At 38.0% G+C, this 20419-nt stretch overlaps 1 protein-coding gene across 4 annotated transcripts in view; it reads right to left on the reverse strand.

Moving 5' to 3' along the window:
* The window catches only part of DLGAP1 (DLG associated protein 1), a 416743-nt gene that overhangs the window by 300018 nt on the left and 96306 nt on the right, over window positions 1-20419 (reverse strand). The window contains exon 2 of one of the 4 annotated variants that reach the window (XM_039383296.1): window positions 12873-12967. The exons of the other annotated variants lie outside the window; for them this stretch is intronic. The gene's annotated coding sequence lies outside the window, so the exon portion shown is untranslated. The remainder of the gene's footprint in view (window positions 1-12872; window positions 12968-20419) is intronic. 4 annotated transcript variants of the gene reach the window in all.

Consider the following 20419-nt stretch of genomic DNA (forward strand, 5'->3'; position numbering starts at 1 on the left):
AGCTAGACATGCCTTTGTTCAGCTCTTTTAGGCAGGTGAGTGATTTGGGTTTCCTAAACACAGTCTTGCATATTCACAACTGGGCAGTTTGAATTTAGGTACCAGTCTGTCAAATGGTCCTACATGCAATGTCAGTTTTAAGTATTGAAAACCCTAACAATTTCAACAGGACAAAGCACCTGCCTAAAGCAAACGTGTGCCAACCATGTGTGAGCGGGGCCACAAACATTTCATTTGGTAGCAGAGAGAGATAACCTTGTTACAACCAAGGGGACAGAAAGCACTTGTTTCCACAGCACAGAATGAAAGAGCATCTTTGACCACCAGTCACCTGCCTGGTAGCCCTATTCTCCTACCTCCAACAGGTGCTACTAATAGTTCACAGTACCAAAAAAAATGTACTAGGCATTTCAGAGAAAACATTAAAAACGGCAGCCAGTGTTACAACTCTTACTACAGAGAATGGCATTTAACAAAAGGGTGGAAAAAAGCTCCAGGTGGATACAATTTACAAGAGCATACTTATGGGGCAATGTCTTTATCAAGCTGCTTTTGAAACTACATTTGTTAATCAATTGTTTTAAACACATCTAAGTTACTTCTTCTACAGAAGCAACATATGCCACTCGTGGTCAGACAGCGGTGCCCAGGTGCATACTCTACAATTCAGTGTTGCATACCTGAAAGAAACTTGGAAATACAGCTTATATTGGTATCACAAACCTCAGAAGCTGCCATTCAGTCTAAGCTTCCCTTAGTAGAAAATGAGGAGAAACAGCGATCTCTGTATCCTCTAAATTGTGAAAGTATCTTAAATGGGAAGAAACATACTTTGTGAATGTCCTTATCTCACCACTGCCTATACAACCACCTAAAGCAACTAGCTTTGACTAGACACTTAGCTCTTAGGTCAAGTTAAATAAAATATCCACTTTTATTTTCATTCTTGAGATTTAGATACAACTGTTGGATTAATCAAGATATAACCGGTTTAGCACCAGCTAAAAAAAAAGAATAAAGTAAAGGCTATGTGAGGAGGTAAGCTTTTTCACAAGTATGTGAGAACAAAAAGCATATTAATCAATCCTGTTTTAACAGCCATGGCAGCATGTCAGAACTCCAGCTACAAAAACTTACTGAAATTCCATAATTTCAGTAATTTCCACTAATGTTGGTGATTGCCAAGGGAAAGGACACCTTTTTCATACTCTTACAGACTCCAGGAAAAGAGTTGGGATGAACAAAGAGAGGAACAAAAAATCTGGTAAATAATTACTATTTTGACCAGAACAAAAACACGTTCACTAAAAAATATGGTATCCTGAATATTGTCAAGAACTCAGAAGATATAATGCATGAAAGTAATTTTTCAGGTCTGCTGAAAAAAAAAAAAAGAAACAGAGCATCCTTAAAGCAAAAAGCTTGCTTCCTGAAAAGAAAAGTTTACAGAGCAGGACACAAAGTGAAGAGTCATAGTCCACAGAGAAGCACTTCCTCTAAGATTTTTTTCTTGCATTTTTCTTCTAAAATTACAAAATTTTCCTTAAGTTTTACAGTTCTAGATTACAAAATGAAAAAAAAATTATTCAGATGGCAATTGACTGAGTCACAGACTGTTAAATATTTGAGGATATAAAAAATTGGTTCTTTTCCATAAAGGATAATGGTTAATTTAAATACCATATTTTTAAGTTCTGAAATACAGTTGCATTATGAATTTTTTATTGAAAAACAACAACTTGTACTATTCCATGGACTGATCCTGCCCATTTGTATTACACAGTTCAGGATCTGCTTGGACATACATGGGGTAAGATATATTTGTTATACCAATCTCTTGCAGCTAGAACTTCTCCAGCTTTCACTGATTCGGCTGATTAGTGAACTGTATAGTATTTATTAAGCCTTTCATTAAGATGAGCTTGCCTGATCAAATGATATGAAATCAAAATCCATCTGTGTGGTGAGTCACTACACTACTTTTCTCCAAAGTATTGTTTTAGGAAAAACAAGCGCAAAAGCAAATCTACCTGTGACTTCACTTCATCCATTTGAAAGGTTTTGAGAACACACCAGTAATGTGTCTACTCAAATGACTTGCTCTTGGACTTTGTTAATTTATTTATCCACTGTGGGATTCAAAAAATGTTGTGTAACCATCAGCATAATAATATCCTATAAATAAGTTGAACTGAAATATGACATTATTTGTAGTAAAAATGACTAAAAGGAAAAAGCAAAGGGCACAGAATGGAAAGGATAAAGCATTTCCAAACATAACTTTAAGAACAGAATGGAAAAATATCTTTTTAAAACAGTGAAATTTAAGGTAATGATAAGAAAAACAAAGGAATGGGATTTTATTTCATGCTATTCCATATTAATAATTCTCTGAGTTTCCCCTGTGGAAAAATGATACAACTCTAATAAAATTATTCACAGCACTAAACCACTTTCCTTAGTGAACACGGTGTACATTAGCAGGACTTCTGGAAGAGAATGTTTCTTTGGAAGATTTATTATTGTGAGATTATGGTAAGACGATCTGGATGGCTCAGTGTATGAAATCTTGTCATCCTGGCAGAAGTACTTTGCTCATCCAAGAGGCAGACACACATTTGGAAGCAGGCAACAGAACTCAGCTTCTGAAGCTACAGGGACAGAGTCTGCTCAGCAAGTTAACTTGACAATAGGCAGTAAAACTGCAATAAGTGTCAATCACTAACCCCACAAGAAGCAATACATGATGGCATGGGCAGTGGAAGAGGTCCACTTACCTGTTTAACTGAAGGAGAGACTGCAATAGCAATAGCAACACAAGTGAACAGGGAGGTAAAGGAAGGAAAAGAATAATGCACTGACATTTTTAGTGTGGCTGCTAGAGGTTTGTTTACAAAAAGAAAAAAAATCTTTTCCTATGACCAGTATCAATATATCAGAAAATAACTAAAGAAAAAGCAAACTTGCTGAGTTAATTTCACATACACTATAAAGTATGTGAACTTAAAAATAAGGTTTTTGCAGATCAGATTTTCAAACCACAACATGAAAATATTTTATATCTAGCCCCTTGAAACAGATGGATTAAAAATAACACCATAAGCTGTAGTTTAAATAGTATCTGTCAGAGCTGCAAAGGTAGTGTGATTGACTGTATGAAGAGTTACATACACTAGTTCAGTTTAGGTTTCATCACTGTAAAAAATAATACAACATATCAGAAAACACAGTGGGTGATAAATGTTTTGACATGACCCATGAGGCAAACCACATTGCCTAATGACTTTAGGAGTGAGCCCACCTCCAAGTCACTCTGTGACACTGAAAGGAAATCCAGTCAGCAGCTGGATTAATAGGCAATGGGGTTCATAGACACCAGCTCCTACTCTCCCGACCTGTTCTCTGCCTTGTTTTTTCCCCCAAAGACTCCATATACAAAGCAAAATTCTCATGGCAGACCCCCACCTGACTGTAGGCACACTGGGCCACGGGAGAAAGTGAGGAGCATGGTTCCAGAGCTCAGCCTGCAGAGAGTGCCTTTCTACCATATCTCTTTTGACAGCAGGGCACAGCACAAACAGTGCAGCCTCCCTCCATTCTAGGAGCCTGCATGGCAGACCACGGACCCAGACTGAGCATCTTGGTGTAGCACACAAGAGATAAGAGATAGAGACTGCATATATTGGAAGCATAGTTCCAGCTACAGCCCTAAGTCCATATGCCAAGCTTGCAATTTCTTGCAGATAGGGCATGCTGAGGTGAGGGAGTGTGCAAAGAGTTGAACAGGTTGTAAGAGAAGTGCTTAGAGACAGAGGCAGTTCTGGAGCATTTGCAACCTGGTACGAGTACAGTTTGTACATTAGGGATGAGAAGCAGGGCAAGCGATGCAGAGTTGGAGCAGCCGGAAGGTGGGAGGACATGAATTTAGCTGAAGAAGAAGAAATACGGAATGAGGGAGTGGGGACTTATAGAAGGAATAGCGGAAGATACTATTTTGGATAGCTATAGGGAATCCGTCAGGAAGCTGTGGCTCTCTAACACTTTGCAACATGGCTTCAAGAGCCAGAAAGTTTAGCAACCCTTACTCTGTACTTTCTATTATAAAATTATTCTTTTATTTCAATTTCACTTGCTCTTGCATTAAACTGTTCTCCTCCTGCCCCACCCTGCTTTGCATCCCACACCTCCTCCAAACCCCACTTCACTCAGAATAACTTTTCTATATAAACTAGGGAATATACTTCCCAGGGGCTTGCATACCATATCTTTCTGTAACATCAAATAAAATGCAAAATGAAGCATTTAAATTCAAATAGTGAAAGTGGACCAGTGAAGGAATCAGGCTGCATAGGTGCCCCCAGGAACCCATGTGCTCATCATTATCCTGGCAAGTGGCAGGGGAGCACCACACTAAAGCAAAACCATAAACTTGCTTGACTTTACTCATGCATGTGCACACATGGGCCCAAACTCCCCAGTCCTATCATAAAATGTAATTAATTTCATTGGGATTTAAGTGAATTTTGTTCATTAGCATGTCATCTGTTCTTCAGGAATTACCCAGGTATACCATGTGGTACCTATAAAGTCCCAAGTGCCAATATGTTTAAAAAACTGGTGCTATCTCAATTATTTCTGTTAAACTCGGTGCAACATCACAGTACCACACAGTGGTAACCTTCCAGTAGAGCTAAGAGAAATACAGGCTAAACCCCCAGTGCTCAGACTTACTTTCTGTATCTGAGGGAAGTAACGATTAAAACCCTTTTGAAGATCACCATCAAAGCCTATTTTGCTATTGATTGATACTGAATGTTAATAATTAAACAGCTGACATATTTCTCAGCTTCCTCTCATTGAGACCCTGTAAAAGGTAATCTATTTATATTCCACTCAAGATCTCTAGTGGTTCTTTACTACCTCAGTATCCAGTAAATACTCACTAAGCTTATTATGGAGCAAGGCTAATATTTCACTTGAATTGGTAGGAAAATGGCTTCTTCAGCTCCCAACAATAGCTGTTGCTGAATTTGTGAAGTGGGAAGAATCTGCGTAACATGCAAAGAAGCTACCAATCCCTTTAACCGCTTCTTTAAAAAGGAATTGGACCCGATTCATGTAAAAAAAAGTGTATGTTCAGTGGGTGGTAACTTCGATGCAGTTCTTTTATGTATATAAGGGTTAGCCAAAGTGTCTGAATAAAAAAGGAAACCAATCTGCTTTTATTCAGGCATAGCACCATGTGGGCTGAATGTGAAAAATAGAAACGGTTTATTAAATGCGATTCTGAGAAGAGACTAATTTTCTTGTTAGTATAAATTATGGGAATAGGAGCCCAGCTAAAATGTGTAACACAATGATATGAATCAGTGATGACTGTAAATGTGGGTCTCAAAACAAAACTTGTTTTTCCGATAGCCAAGGATTATGGTGATATGATTTTTTCTGTCATCCTCACAGAAGAGCTGTAAACATCTGTGAGAGAAATGACTGATTCCTAGTGATGTTCCAGTCCTTCTCACACTCCTCCTTTGTCACAGTGGCCCAATGTGTGTAAGATTGCCCTTTCAAGAGTCTGCAATAATTGCGACATTAAAACCAAACCACATTTGATATCAAAGGTACATTCTTCCTTCAGCCTGTATGTCCTTGTTTATATCCATTCTGAGGCAGAATGCCAGGGGACCAATTGCAGTGGAAAATTTGTGTACTTTTCCCAGATCAAATTTACATTTGTAACTCACTACACATCTCATAAAAGGAACAGCTTTTTAAAACTGATCAGATCAAAAACAATAAAAAAGAAGCAGCAATTTAAGCCACATTTAAAATTCACAGGGGTTACTGCATTTTATTAAAACAGACGCAATATGATGCACCTTAGTCATTTAAATTCCATTGCTGCAAAGGGAAGAGTCCTTTCACAGGGGATAAGATTTTAGTACAGCTTCCTGATAATTTTGTAACTGGATTTCTACAAAAATGTCAGTGAAAAGGATCGAAAAAACTTAAAATTTCTGTACAAATTATTTTCTCTGTTTCCATGGAGAAATGGAAATGAAGAGTACCATTAAAAGTGACCTTCATAAACTGATCAACACAGTACTAGCTAGGAGACTGAACTCTCTCAGTTTCTATCTTTCAAACTTCTTCAAGAAGTCTTTGCCTCTACCATTTTTAACAAAGCTTGTATGACACAAGCATTTGAAAAAGAACTAGGCAGTAAATAATTATACTATAAGTCAGAAAGGGCAAAATATCTGCAGGAAGCAGATCAATAATTTATGGCTCTCCAAGTAGACTGCCAGTATCACAAGCATGATTTACACTGTCTGTTGCATAACTGACTGATGGATTTGGGTTTAAAATTACAATCTGTGGTCTGTCCTGAACATGAAATTGCAATTCAAGTCTACTATTTTCTTTCAAAAAATGATCTTTTGATCATCTCCATTGAAGCAATAGTGCAATACATGAAGGTGCACGCCACTTGTGATAGACTGAAGTACATAAAAGTATACTCAGGTTAATAACATTCTAGGTGTGATATTCAGCACATATAATTTCATCTAGCCACGTTAAGACAAGATGCATCACTACTTTTCCAATGGCAGGAAAAGGCACCCAGGCAGCAGCTCAGAGTAGATGCACAGTTTTCAGACAGCTAAAATGTCCAAATCAAATGGTGAAATGAATCTTGCTTGCAAATACTAAGAGCACTGCACTCATTCACAGCCAAACAAGGCTTTTCAAGACTAGTCACTGTTCTGAGTATTTACCTGGAGTCTCCAGCCTGCACTGAAACTCGTGATGTTCAAAGCTGTCACTTCACCTCACTGGATCAATGTCATCCTGCTCCTACCAACATCAATCTCGTGTTTGACAGAAGTGTAGTCATGTCTTTCAGAATGGCTGACAGAACAGTCAAATTATTTTATCGACCCTTGGTCATTTCCAAAGAAATCTGAAGTTATTAGCCTTGGTTTTATTCCTCCTGTGTTTGCATTAAAACATGTAGGTTTTTTCAGCACTATAAACTAGTCAGTGATCCAAGACAAGCTGCATACTTCTTATATAGCTACAGTGTAAGCATGGTAAACTAAACTAAAGCCAAACTACTACTGAGTTGAAGTGTCCCTATTGGATTGAAAGTATTTCAGTTTATACATACCATCTTCTTGGGTTTACTACTTGACATTAATTTTGCCTAAGGCTATTAAGCATGTCTTCTGGCCCATAACAGACTGATTTATCCCCTGTCACACAGGGATCTTTACGGTATTAACAACTCTACTGTCACTATCTGGAATTGTGCTATGCAGAAATACAGGGGCTAAACAACTATAATGTGACTATAACATGAAATTTGAGACTTATAAAGCAATACTCAGAATTACACCTCCACGTCAAATTTCCCCACTCCATCCTGACAAGTTGAAAACTATACTGGTAAAAGCTTTCCTCCAAATCATCTGACATGTGTTATTCTACAAAAAACGCAGGATGCTCTGTTTCATTAATATTCTTAACAGTTCCCTTAAAAGAATCCTGTTGTCATATGGTATTTTGGGGAAATAGGGTCATGGGGGAGGGAATTTCTCCTCTCCTAAGCCCCATAAATCTCTCTCTCTCTCCCAAGATTTAGGCAGGCCAAAGGCACTCATGGCTATTTAAATGGAAAGCCAAAGCTTACGTATAGGCTCTCAGTTTCTATGGCAGCACAGCTCCTATAAAAACACAGCTTAAAAACATATCTCTCCAAGCTCACTGCCATCCCATGTACTCGCAGACATTCCCTAAACAGTGAATTTCTCCTCAAAACATGCCAGACCATGTAAATTAGCTCTGATCCCACCACTGGTAGAGTGAACAGCGCAGTGCTGGGGAACACAGTCGGTATGAATGGCCAACGGTTACTGCCACTGCCTCCAGCCCTCTCTCCTGCCTCTCACCGGCATCCTCACAGGGACCACTGAGGGCTTGCCAGGCAAGCAGTGGGAAGAGAAAACCATGCCAAAAAGCACACTTTCCTTTTATATCCTGCTGCCTTCTCCTCTCCCTTCGAGTGAACTGAAAAATCCATCACCCAGAAAATTAAGATGGAAAAGGCTGAAATCACTGCTGCTTTCATCGTTGCTAAGATTACACAATAGAAACACTTCCTAGATAATGGGATTTGTCAGCATCAGCTGAAAAAAAGATGCCTACCATGTGATAGTATTAAGAAGCCAACTACTCCTACAAACAGGAAGCGGCTTACATTATTTTTTAGTTAATTCAATGCCTTAGGCAAAGTCATATATTACTGTTAACTCAATAGATAACTGGAGCACTTTTACAGTGTTTACTTAAATTTCATGTTGCAATTAAAGTGTCTGCTTTACACAGACACCTGCCTAATCTTCTTAATACTACCTTTCACCATTCCTAGGAAGACTTATAAGATTTGCATTTTACTACTGGAACACCTAATTAATGCAAATAAAAGAGAATATAATCCCTAGGGTATCAGAAAGAATCCTGTATGCTTATTAAAAACTAAATGTATTAACCTATAAAAATACATTACTTCAACTGAAAGTCCAATGGGAAGGATACTTTTATAGGGTGAAAAAGAAAAAAAAAATCTGCTTAGGACAAGAATATTCCTCACAAAAAAAATTTGGAAATTTCTTTACGTAAGTATCACATCATTACGTGACAGCTTTCCCTTCTGATGCTAGGAAAGCCTTGGATTGGCAGGAGATTTGGAAGTTTTGATTAACAACCTACTGGAGCTCTTGGCAATGTGCCTGGGTGTTTCAGATTACTGCTGCTATAGAAACTCCCCTGGGTGACTGCTGCTTTTCTTTTTCTCACATTTCTAAAATGTTGGTCTTCAATTTTTTTTTGTCCTTCTGCAGTTTGTTCCACTTAGTAGCAATTGCTGTGTTACCGTTCTACTCTCACTCAGTGAATAGCACAGCTACACAAACAGCTATCATTACAGATAACAGGCATCATAAAAGAGTTTGCCATATGCCTTGTCAGCTGGTCAAACTGATGACATGATTCTTTTCGAGCAGTCTGGGTAGTTCATAGGAGGTATATACATTTCAGGAAGCTGGCAATTCATTAGCATTTCTCTGAGTATAATACTAGCTAACATACTTTAAGGGCTGATTATATATGAATTTAATATTAGCTTAAATTGCTATGTTAAATTCATAATTCTAATTTATCCAAGAGAAAAGGAGGTAGTGACTAAAAATAAAAAAAAAAAATAATTATTTTTGCAAGATATTCCCTCCTTTCAGTTCACTTTTTCAGTTCTCTTTCTTTCTTCCCCTCTCAGGATAATCCAAATTATTCTAACATGATGTGAATGAACTATCTCTTTTTCCAACACCACCAACAGACTTTAGTGGGAGTAGAAGCAGGACCACAAGTACTTTCCATTGCTACTTAATGGAAAAAAGTACTAAACAGTGAAGCAACATAGAGTGCAGTTCCTGACTGTTGCCCTGAGCATCTGACCAGGCTGTGTCACACAGTTACATCAGCTACACCAAAAGCCTATCCAGGCCACCATCAGTGAAGTGACTGTGTCTTCTGTACACACCAGCTCACCCATGCACACAGCTGCAATCATGGTCCCAAGAAGCTCAGGGTTTAGCAAGCATGGACATATGTGGACACTGACACTGTGCCAAGTTCAGTCTGTGTGTACCGCACAACACGGGCACTCGGATTCCTGCACATGAGCCCTTGAGAGGATGCCAGCCACTGCTAGGCTAATCCATGCCACTTATTCCTGGTGTCCTGCTTGCCAGAGACTGCTTTCAGTGGGAATAGGCTGCAAGTGGGATAAGCTAGTTCAGCAGTGACAACAAGTTTCTTGGCATTTTATTTGCACACATACGGACAAAGTCTGATCTGACAGGGCATAGCAGGGCCATACGGCTCTGGCATCAGTGGAGCAATGGATGAGCTGCCCCTATCAGCTCACACCTTGCTCCAAGTGCTCCTGGGAAAAGAGACATACTGGGAGACTTCTACAAGAGGAATGAACAGTCTTCAGCTGAGCTCAGGAGAGATGCCAAGTGACCTTCCTGAAAGGGGAGGCCCAAACACAGTACACTACTCAGATGTGCAGATGACTGACATAGGGCCATACAGAAACCATCTCAGTCAAGTACGTCACATTGGTATGTGGAAATCCTTGCTTGGGAGATTTTTGTGTTAGCTGGATGACTGCCCATCTGTGTGGGTTCAAAGCAGGTGAACCATTGAGCAACTTGAGCTCTCAAGATGGTCCATGAAAGCAGCCTCCAGAGAGTAAGTAACATCTAGCAAATGGGTTTAAAGCAAGCAAGTGATTAATGTAAAGCAACACAAAATGTACTTTTTGCATTCTTTCAAAGTAATGCCATCAGAGACTGGATTTCACTGAGTCTCACCTGTTTGGAAGACTGCTAGTTTTTTACCTTGTACTCCAAAACCTAAAATTACTACATTTGAAACAAGTTGCTAGAACCATGGTTCTGGAAAGAGCCTTCTAAACATTGCTATAGCCCGTCATATCCATTTCATATCTGCTGGAGCTTGCTGAGAGCCTGAAGCAGGAACTGAGATACAGATAAGTGTAAATCATCTCTACTATTTACAGACAGTATCTAGGCAAAATCCAAACTGGAATAATTCAGAAACTGATTTTTTTATCCACTTCACTGATCAAAGCTTATAAAGAAATGAGGCCTTGGATCATCAAGGTCCTTATCAGTTGCTAGTTATTATGAGAAAGAAGATACACTGTTAGGATTGCAAATCTGACAAACATACAAACAATCAAAACATCCCAAAATGAAAAATTATATAAACTTTGTCAAGTAAGTTAAGGTGAAAGTAAGACCCAGAAGTGTTTTAGCAAAAAACCCTGACAAACTCCACTCTACAAATATTCATACAATTGTAACTACGGAGATGCCTCCTGTGCTGCATATCTCCATCAGAAATCCCATTTATCTCCCTCCTGTTCTTTTGCCAGCATGCACAAAACCAGTTGGCAGCAATTTCTAGAGCTCATCTCTTCCAAGCACCTATCTCAAAGCCAGTCCTGCCAAGTTCTGCGTACCTCCAAGGATGGAGATGCCTCTGCCTCTTGGGACATTTGCTCCAGTGATTTTACCTCTGGTAATATCTCTAAACAACTACTAGTTAGTCAGAATTTCCCGCATTTCCTTTTATCTGTGGCTTCTGGTCCTTTCACTATACACCTCTGAGAAGGGTTTGGCCCTGTCTCATCTGTATGCTTTAGGTACATGAAGACAGCAATAAGACCTCCCATCAGCCATCTCTTTTTAACGCTGAACAAACCCAGTTCTCAGCTTCACCTTTCACAGCCTCAGAGGTACTCAAGACCCATGACCATTTTGGTAGATCTCTGCTGGACTCAACCCAACATGTCAATGTATTTCTTTTATGGGGGAACTCTAAACCGGTTCCAGTTCTCCCAATGTGGTCTCACAAATGCCAAAGAGTGGAGGAGGAAAGACTGGTTGGTTATGCTTGCTAACATTGCCTGGGACATGATTGCCTATCTTCTAGAAGGACACACTGCAGATTCATGCACAACTGGTCGCTCATGAATACTTCCAGAAGCTACCAAGCTGCTTTTTAGGAGCTGGCCTACCAGTCTGTGCTCCAGCTCGGCATATTCTGTGACTCTGTGTTGCACAAGGTTATCCCAGCCCAAACACTGGACTTTGCATTTGCTTCTGCAATGCAAAATTTACAGTCTTTCAGTGGGGTCTGGGTTCAATTTCAGTCTTCTCCAGACCACTGAGCTTTAAAGGATCACACATTGCTATCTATTGTTTTACAGCATAGGGGAGAAAAATGGTCAGAGGAAACTAGTAACTTCTACTGAAATTACCAATACAAAAAAGCTTCAAGTCTAAACATGTAATATAAAGCAAAGTCATAAAGTAAAAATAAAGTAATATAAAGAAATTATATGAATTACTAGTCAAAAATCCCTCTATGTTGTATTTAAGGTTCAAACTTAAAAATGCAGCCTATGTAATACCTAGTAGCAGTACTTTCCAGGAAGAATACACTGAACTTTTAAAATGTTCAAGAAGAAAATATTTAAATTTATTTTCATGAGAAAAAAACCCAAAAATAAACATCAAGACTGGATTCAGAGCATTTTTAGAGTCTCATATTTTTTACTTTCCTCCCTTCAAATTTCTAGTCCTCAGATAATATCATATCATAACTCACTTCTGAATCAGCTAAAAAAGGGAGAATCCATCTCAGGACTCATAACATTCCTTCCACTGTGGCTGTGGTTTATCATTTGGGCAAATACAAAGAAGATGCAAAATATCAGCACATCATGGTCTAAACATGCCACTATCCCATAACATCAAAACACCCATTAATCTGATGATTAAGGAAATGGGAATGACAAATAAGAATCTGCAGCTACACAATTTCATTTCAAAGAATCAGACTTGGCCGATGCTTGAACCACCAAAACTGGTGAGACTGAATGTGAGACCAGAAATTACCATAGAAATAGGGAGAGATAACATTACAGTGAATTACTAGAAACAGTAATAGTCCAATATTCAGGAAGTATTCAGAGAAATTTAGGAGACAACTTACTGCAAGCTGCTTACATCTCCAGAAGAGAAGTGGAGATAGTGTGCTCCCCTTTTTCTCCCACATCTCATTAATCATTTCAAATGATGTGACATAGCTGTGGTGTCTCCTACTCATCATTTGCAAAATCACCATACATCACTGCATTACCACATACTCCTAATAAAATGCTGCCTCCCTGCTCCTCCTTGAAAGACAACTGTGGCTAGAGAATAACAATTTACCTCTCCATTTTAGTCTTCCCTTTTCCTTCTTTTTCCTTCCACCCTCCAATCTGGTTATTTTTGGACTGCCAGTTGGGATTATTGCTTTTTCCCTGCTAAAATAAAAACAAACAACAGTTATACTTCAGTTTCTGAGCTTAAGCATGAGTTCTGTCCCGAACATTAAACAGTCACATTTTCTTGCCTGAGGTGCAATGCTATCTCCTATGACACTGACTAAAGAAAGCCTTGCAACTAAAGGCAAATTCTGTTTCTGGAGTTGCATGTGCACTTTTCTGACTTCTCCAGTAACTACCTATCTGCAATCCTGAGCAGAACTGTGCCCTGAGAACTCAGCACTGGCCTAGGCTTAGAGATTAAAAAAATTAGTATTTCTGAGTTGAACTACAATGATAATTGAAAATACACATTACTAAATTAGAATAATTATAACCTAAAATACCCTTTTCTTTTTGACACATCATCTTAATTTCAGACCACCTTTTAATATATTTTGCTTTTTTCCAAGCATCTGGAGGCCTACTATTTGCAAACGGTATATTTGGAAGGGATTTAACATCTACAAAATATTAGACAATGTAATAGTGTCAATTTCCCACCTCTAAATGAAGGTCTGAAGTAGAGAGAACACGATGCCTTTCTGGGAAGCAAAATCAAAGATTCCTCCCATCCAAATCTTATAATGTCACACATGAAGTCTCAGCTGAAAGCAGTCTTAAAGTTTTTCAATATGTGCAATATCAAACACTCCTCAAATTAAACAAAAATACTACCAAGTGTTATTCAAATGCTCTTTTTTTTTCTTTTTTTTTTTTTTTTCCCTGCATCAGAATACTTTTAACTATAAGAAGAGTTTTGCAGTGCCTGGAAAAAAATAATTTTCGTGTGTAAAATTCAATGTGGCAAACAGCTGACAGGAATTGAAAGAAGAGTGATTTTCATTTCAATGAAAATGATTGCTTTCCCACTCTGGGCAAGAGATCAATGTGTATATACCTCCATTTTCCTGATTTTCCATATGCTGGTTATAGAGGGATAAATTCAGGGGAATTCTGAGTTGTCCAAGATGCAAACTTGGTGTTTGCTTCCCTTCTGCAAGGCAGAGTCCCTATGTCCTTCAAGAAATGTTACGGGCTACTACCTGACAAAAATTTTTATTTATTTGCAAGATAGTAGGTAAAATGAAGCCAATATACAATAGATTTTCAATAGGGTGAGGTTCAAGGGAATCACAGGAAAAGTGAACTGCTTAAGAAGGTAGAAAAGACAAGCATGCTGACAACATGCTGGGAGAGGAAGAAAAAATCTAACAAACTTCATGAAGTATAGCAATGATTCCTCACCTTTCTGAAACGGATTCTGTTAATAAAGCACCTGACAGCAACTTAGAAAAGGCGCATCTTCCAAGAATAAGGAGTCTAAAAATTATGCATAGAAGTTATCCAGTCACAGTAGGGTCTCTTCATAGTCCCGACATGAGAACTTTCAGACAGAACATAACAACAAAGAGAGTGGCTCAACAAAGAGAAGTTTTAGACTGCCAGTTGTTAACCTGAACAATATCTACAGTGTTACTGGAAACATTTTTAAAACTACCATTAATATAACTGTAACTGTATAAGACCTTTCTTGAAGAGTTATTACGAGGAGATGAGGGTTTTTTCACTTAAGAAAGCTTTCCTGCCTGGAAAAAGACATCTTTCCCAGAGATAGTTTAAGATGTTTTCTCCTGCATTCCGGAGGATCTGACTCCCAAGTAGAGAGAAAGTAAGTTCTTGCAGGTATGTTTGATGGCCCCACAGCTGGGAGGGCCAGAGACAATAAAAGTCCTAGGAAGAACAAAGGGTGTGTCTTTTCCTAGTCCCAGTGCAGATTTGTACTGAGATGTTAAATGTTCTTGACTTTGGAAATAAATTCTCCTAAATCCTTACACTGTCTGGTATTTTGGGGGTACTGGCATGCATCTGAACCTTACAATAATGTAATTTTCCTGGAGAGGGGGAAAGGGGTCCCTTCTTCCAGGTGGTGTGGTGTGGCAGAGGGAGCAGTCGGGTATTGTGGGGGCATTTCCACCTCATGGGGGCGAGCAGTCGTGTGAATATTTTGCCTTTTTTCTTGTATAATCTGTCATTAGTATTGTTGTTGTTACCATTAGTTCTCTTATTTCATTGCTGTTTCCAGTAAATTGCTTTTATCTCAACCCATGATCTTTACCAGTTTTGCCTCCAATTCTCCTCTCCATCCCACCAGGAGGAGGGGGAAGGCACAGTGATTGAATGGCATGTGGTTTGGAGGGTTTCAGTGGGAACACTAAATTGGGGAATACCATTCCTAAACCATGACATACTAATACAAGAATTTTCATTGCTAGGTTTGCAAGACTGGTATCCACATTTGGATATCCTCATCATATTTAAAGCTCATAAAAAATGATCCCTTTAAACTTAACTATTGTTATTAGAAAATTAAGTTGATATTTATAACTAGAAGTGAAGGTGTCTATATCAGACAAAGGGGCAGCTAATTCAGCTACAAATCCACACAGTCCAGCACAATATATGGAACGGTTGAAGTCTCTAGATGCAGCATTTCTGTCTTTATACAACTTGTTACCTCAGACAACAAATTGCACAAAAGAAGTCATGCCTCACCACCACTTCTGTTTCCAGTCATGACAATGTAAGCAGCTGCTCAGCCAGAGTCTGTAACTCTGCTCCAGAAAGTTTCCATCAGTTAGTCTCTCCTTTTTCTCCTTCTTTTTAATCAAAAGAGAGAATTGATTTAGCTTCAGATACTAAGGTAATTTTTGGTAGAGAATAGCAAGGCAAAGATCTCTGAATTGTTGCCAACTAGTTACTCAAGGAGGCATCTATAGCATGCAAGTGAGCTGTCAGAAACAAAAAGGTAATATTGTATATAATCATCACTGCTACACTGCAATAAAGTCCCCAAATTTAGGGATCAGAAATAAATCAAAAGCAAATATAGAGGTTATTGAGACTAATAAATTATTTGACTCCCCAAAATAACTTCAGGGAGGTTAGTAAAACAAGGTCTGAAAAGGTATGAGACATCACCGTACTGTTGCTTCTGTAAGCTTACTGTGCCCTCTGTTGATCAGATACTCCTACATAAAGACACATTTTCCCAATGACCTTGGGAAATGTTCAGGACAGTCCATGGCTGCCTAGTCAATGAAACATAACTGCACAGATAAAGAGCAGGACAGTACCCTTTCTTTATTTTATGATGAGCTTGGGAAAAAGCAGAGTGAATAGAACAAACAAAACGACTGTTTAATGACTAAAACCATCAAATACTCCACCAAAAAATCCTACATTCTTTCTAACTTCTGAATTCCTATGTGATAAATTAGAGCAAACAGAATCAATCAGATTTTTTATAGGTGGTCAATACCCCGAACAAGTCTTGTGATATAATCTGACAAAATGCTCAGAACTGAGGACACCATGGAACTGACAGCAACATTGCTTTGACTGTGCAATGTTGAATAATTTGGAATATAATGGAACTAAAAATAGTTTACACACATACTCCAGTATTGTTACAGACATACAAATACAACCAGAATATAATTCTTATGCCTCAGATCCATAGGTCTAAATACGATATTCACTTAGCCACAGTGAAATGGCCAGTCATGATACTACATGCTTGGTTTTTTTTTTTCTTTTTTCTAAAAGTACTTTGGAAGGGAAGGATAGATCTTAATAGTTTTCCAAACTGTAGTCCCACACCTGTTGAGTTTCCTGAGGAAGTAAAGAGGATGAGAATTTTACTTCCTCATCATCATCAGGCACACAATTCTCTTCTGGGTGTGCTAGAAAATAATTAGGATTGAAGCACATCACTTTCTAAAAGTATTTATAGAATTGATTGTTTCCTAATGGCTTCTGCCAGTTTTTCAAACAGCTCAAAGTCTCAACACCAACATTTGGTTTAGTTTCTTCAAAGTTCAGTTAAGATGGCCTTCTTTGTTCATGCTGAACAACTACTACAGATGCAAAAGTCCTTATTCACCTCCCCACCAGAAACTCTCCTGGTTGTCGTCCAGACACAAACCGTGGTGACTGATGCACTGTAGAAGACTCCCTTAATATGATAAAAAAGCTGCCTAAAAATCTCCGTTGCTCTCCTCAAACATCTCTGTGGTGGATAGTTAGATCAGGCCATTATCAGTAACATGCTGACATTCAAAGTTCGGTGAAAATGTTTCAGAAGTTAGCTGCATACAAAGACATTCTATATGCTGTTGAAGATCTATTTCTTTGCTGTCATCCAGTGCTAATTCCCTTTTGGATCTGTCTGTCTTACAAAATGTCTTTCCACTGATGTCTTACATATGTGTCTTACCTTTTGCTGGAAGATTTTGCATTTTGTGGGTTGGTGCTTTATCTTCCACAGTTCCCTGTTGTGAACTTCGTATTTACCCTAAAGGGTGCATTTTCTCTAACTGTTTGGTTTGGGGTTTTTTTATGGACATCTCTCTGGGACTGTCTTCTGCCTTATGCTGTCATCTCGCAGACATTTATTTGCAATTACGTGAATCTTCAACTTCGTTACAGAATCTGCTGAGTCTAAATTACTCTGTGCTGATGATAAAATGGTGCTTCTTTTGCCACCTTCTGTTCCTGTATCCTATTATTCCATCAGTCTTATGAAAATTCATATCTTTTCATAATATCTCAAACACTTAAAGCAAAATCTTCCTTTTTCCATATAATTCTAGCTCTTTCAGATATATTGGTTTTGGTTTGTTTTTTTTTCCCATGAATATATATTAAAGTGTTCTTTCTCCCTTTGCTGAGCAGACATTTTTCATATCGTAATTAGGAAGTTCCTTCCTCTAGATATTTCCATTTAGCCTTTCTCATGACTGCAAAACCAGACACCCTATCATCACTCCAAAGCAAGAAGATACAAGATGGAAACACTTTCACTGTCCCAAAAGCCCTATACACTGCTACTGTGCATGTAAGGATAATAAGTTTGTTGATGCGCTGTCAATTTTGGAAACAACTTACTCTCTCTCAAAATAGTCCCTCAAGCAATAGTTCATTGAACTAGGCATTCCGAAAGGCTGAAGTGACAATAACATAGGCATCAATTACATGCCCAGAGTACAATTATTGTGAATATATTCAAAAGGACTTTGAAATTAGGGAGTGGAGATCTGAACACATAAAATGTATATTCTGATGTATCATCTAATAAAAAGCAGATGACAAAAATACCCATTTTTGGAATTAAGTATCTTAAATCAAAAGTTGCAAAGGATTTGGAATAAAACCCATACTATTATGGAGGCCAAACCACAGTTCTTCAATCTCCATCTGACTACCACTTCAATGAAATGTTATTATCAAGAAAATTTCTGATAAAATATATTTAGTTCAACCATGTGCTTATGAGAACTAATAACTAACCTCTAATTTTTAAAGGTGCTCATTCATATTTTACTTTTAAATAAGAATTTGCACACAGACAATGACTACATTACCAGTTTTGCTTGTATGGTCGCATGCAGACTCCAAAAGATCAGAATCATTTGCACAATATACTCCCAGAACCAAGAGGTATGAGAACAAACTGACCCTAATTCTACCTGAATAATTCTAAACACATATTAAGAAAAAAAAATCTTAATTTGGAAACTTGAAGAGATTACAAAATCTCAGCTACAGTCCTCATAGTGAAAACTACTGCATTGTTCCTCATTTTGCAGTCAATACCTTAATTTTAAGTTTATAACAGTGTCTTCTGTAAAACCATCTCTGCATTGAGTTGGCAGCTTACATGATATGTATTCCAAACTACATTATGTCACTTTAACCTAGAGAGAAATACCAGAGCTTTGGACACAGAATTCGAGCACACTGCTGTCCTAATACTGTGATTAATGCTGTGAGCTACACCCTGCCTAGCCTTCCTAATCTCTGGGCTTTCTAATTTATAGCAGAGATGGATAGGCTATCAGTGGGGAATTATGAGGATTACTAGCTGTTTATCTCTCCTTTGCAGAGACACTTTGCTGCTTATAGAATTACCATAAACCCTCCAGTTACAGTGCCACTTCTATACTTATCCAGAAGTCTAGCTACCTATTGGGCACAAAATATTTTGGTAGCCAAAATATTAGCAAATGTTGGAGTTGATGGATGTATTTCTTTCTGTAAATGATTTGAACATACTGTCAGGACCCGTCATGTTACTTCAGTGGTAATTTGTCTCCAGGTTATCTTGCATTCCCTTGAAATCCAGTGCTGTGATCTTGTCTACACTAATTAGAGTTCAGCATTAAGGCTTGGAGGTTGCCCTCAAGCATCACCACAGGTGAAACCATTAAACATGTATGCCAAGCCATCTCTGCACTTGCAGCAAGTTATGTAACCCATTTCAAAAGATTTCATCTTTATCGTTACCAGGAATGTTACTGACTTACCTACTATCTGAAACTTAAGGGCTGCCTAAATGCTTCTACAGAAAGTACCCATGCTATGGAGCACAAGTTTTGTTCTGGGGTGAAACTAATCACAGAGTTTGAGGGGAAACAGCTTTGTCATTTGTTTTAGTTTCCTGAAGAAGGAAGAAAGAAAGGGACCCTATAACATTTATTTTCCACTAACTCAAAAATCTGAATCTGTACAGAAGAACTTGTTCATTTAGAAAGAAATTTATGAATGAGAGCCATCAGCAAGATAAATGTTAGCCATTGTACAGCACATTTTTGACAGTTACAAGTGTCCTTCAACAATAACTGTTAAATATGGACTACATTTATAGGCAGGATAATTATAGTCAGGGTATCTCTGTAAGCACACTATAATTAAGTGACCATTTGAGAACTAACATTCAGCTAATTTGTAGATATTTCATATTGCTTAGATACAAATTTTTGCCCATATATAGCTTTATATAAGCATGTTCTTACTAAACTCCTCATAATTTTGCATTGTTCTTAAACTTTGCTGTACTTCTTAACCAGTCTGCTAAACAGGAGACATTAAGAACAGTTAATTTAAAAATGTTGAGCCTCTAATTCTGTGCATCAGAATAGGCACATGCATATTTATAAACATAATAAAAAGATGTACAAAACAAAGCTACTTCCCTGTTCAAAGTCACAACATACCATCTTTGTCATTGCACAGTCATTTGTATTTGTCTCATGCTCATTTTATATTCAAAGACTAACATAAGAAAATTGTTAAAACATAATCTTTGGCTAAAATAAGAACTCTTTTATTTTCTACATTATCTTCATTCACTTGTTTTTTATACCTACACATATCTTTTAAAATACTTCCTTTCTTAATACTTTAAAAAAAAACAAACCCAAACCAACCAAAACCAAAGTGCATCACGACTGAATTTCTTTCAGAACATTATAAAATGTCTCAGCATATAAAACACACAGGTGTAGTCATCCAGGTTCTTCCTTCAAGGTATCACATCTTGTAATAAGAAACAAAAATACAATTACCAAAGGAGAGGATCATTCCCTCTAGGAACCAGACAGTCCGACA

The sequence above is a fragment of the Pipra filicauda genome, unplaced genomic scaffold (genome assembly GCF_003945595.2).
Source record: "Pipra filicauda isolate LSUMZ 115617 unplaced genomic scaffold, ASM394559v2 scaffold301_size890592_pilon, whole genome shotgun sequence".
In the NCBI taxonomy this organism is placed as follows: domain Eukaryota; kingdom Metazoa; phylum Chordata; class Aves; order Passeriformes; family Pipridae; genus Pipra; species Pipra filicauda.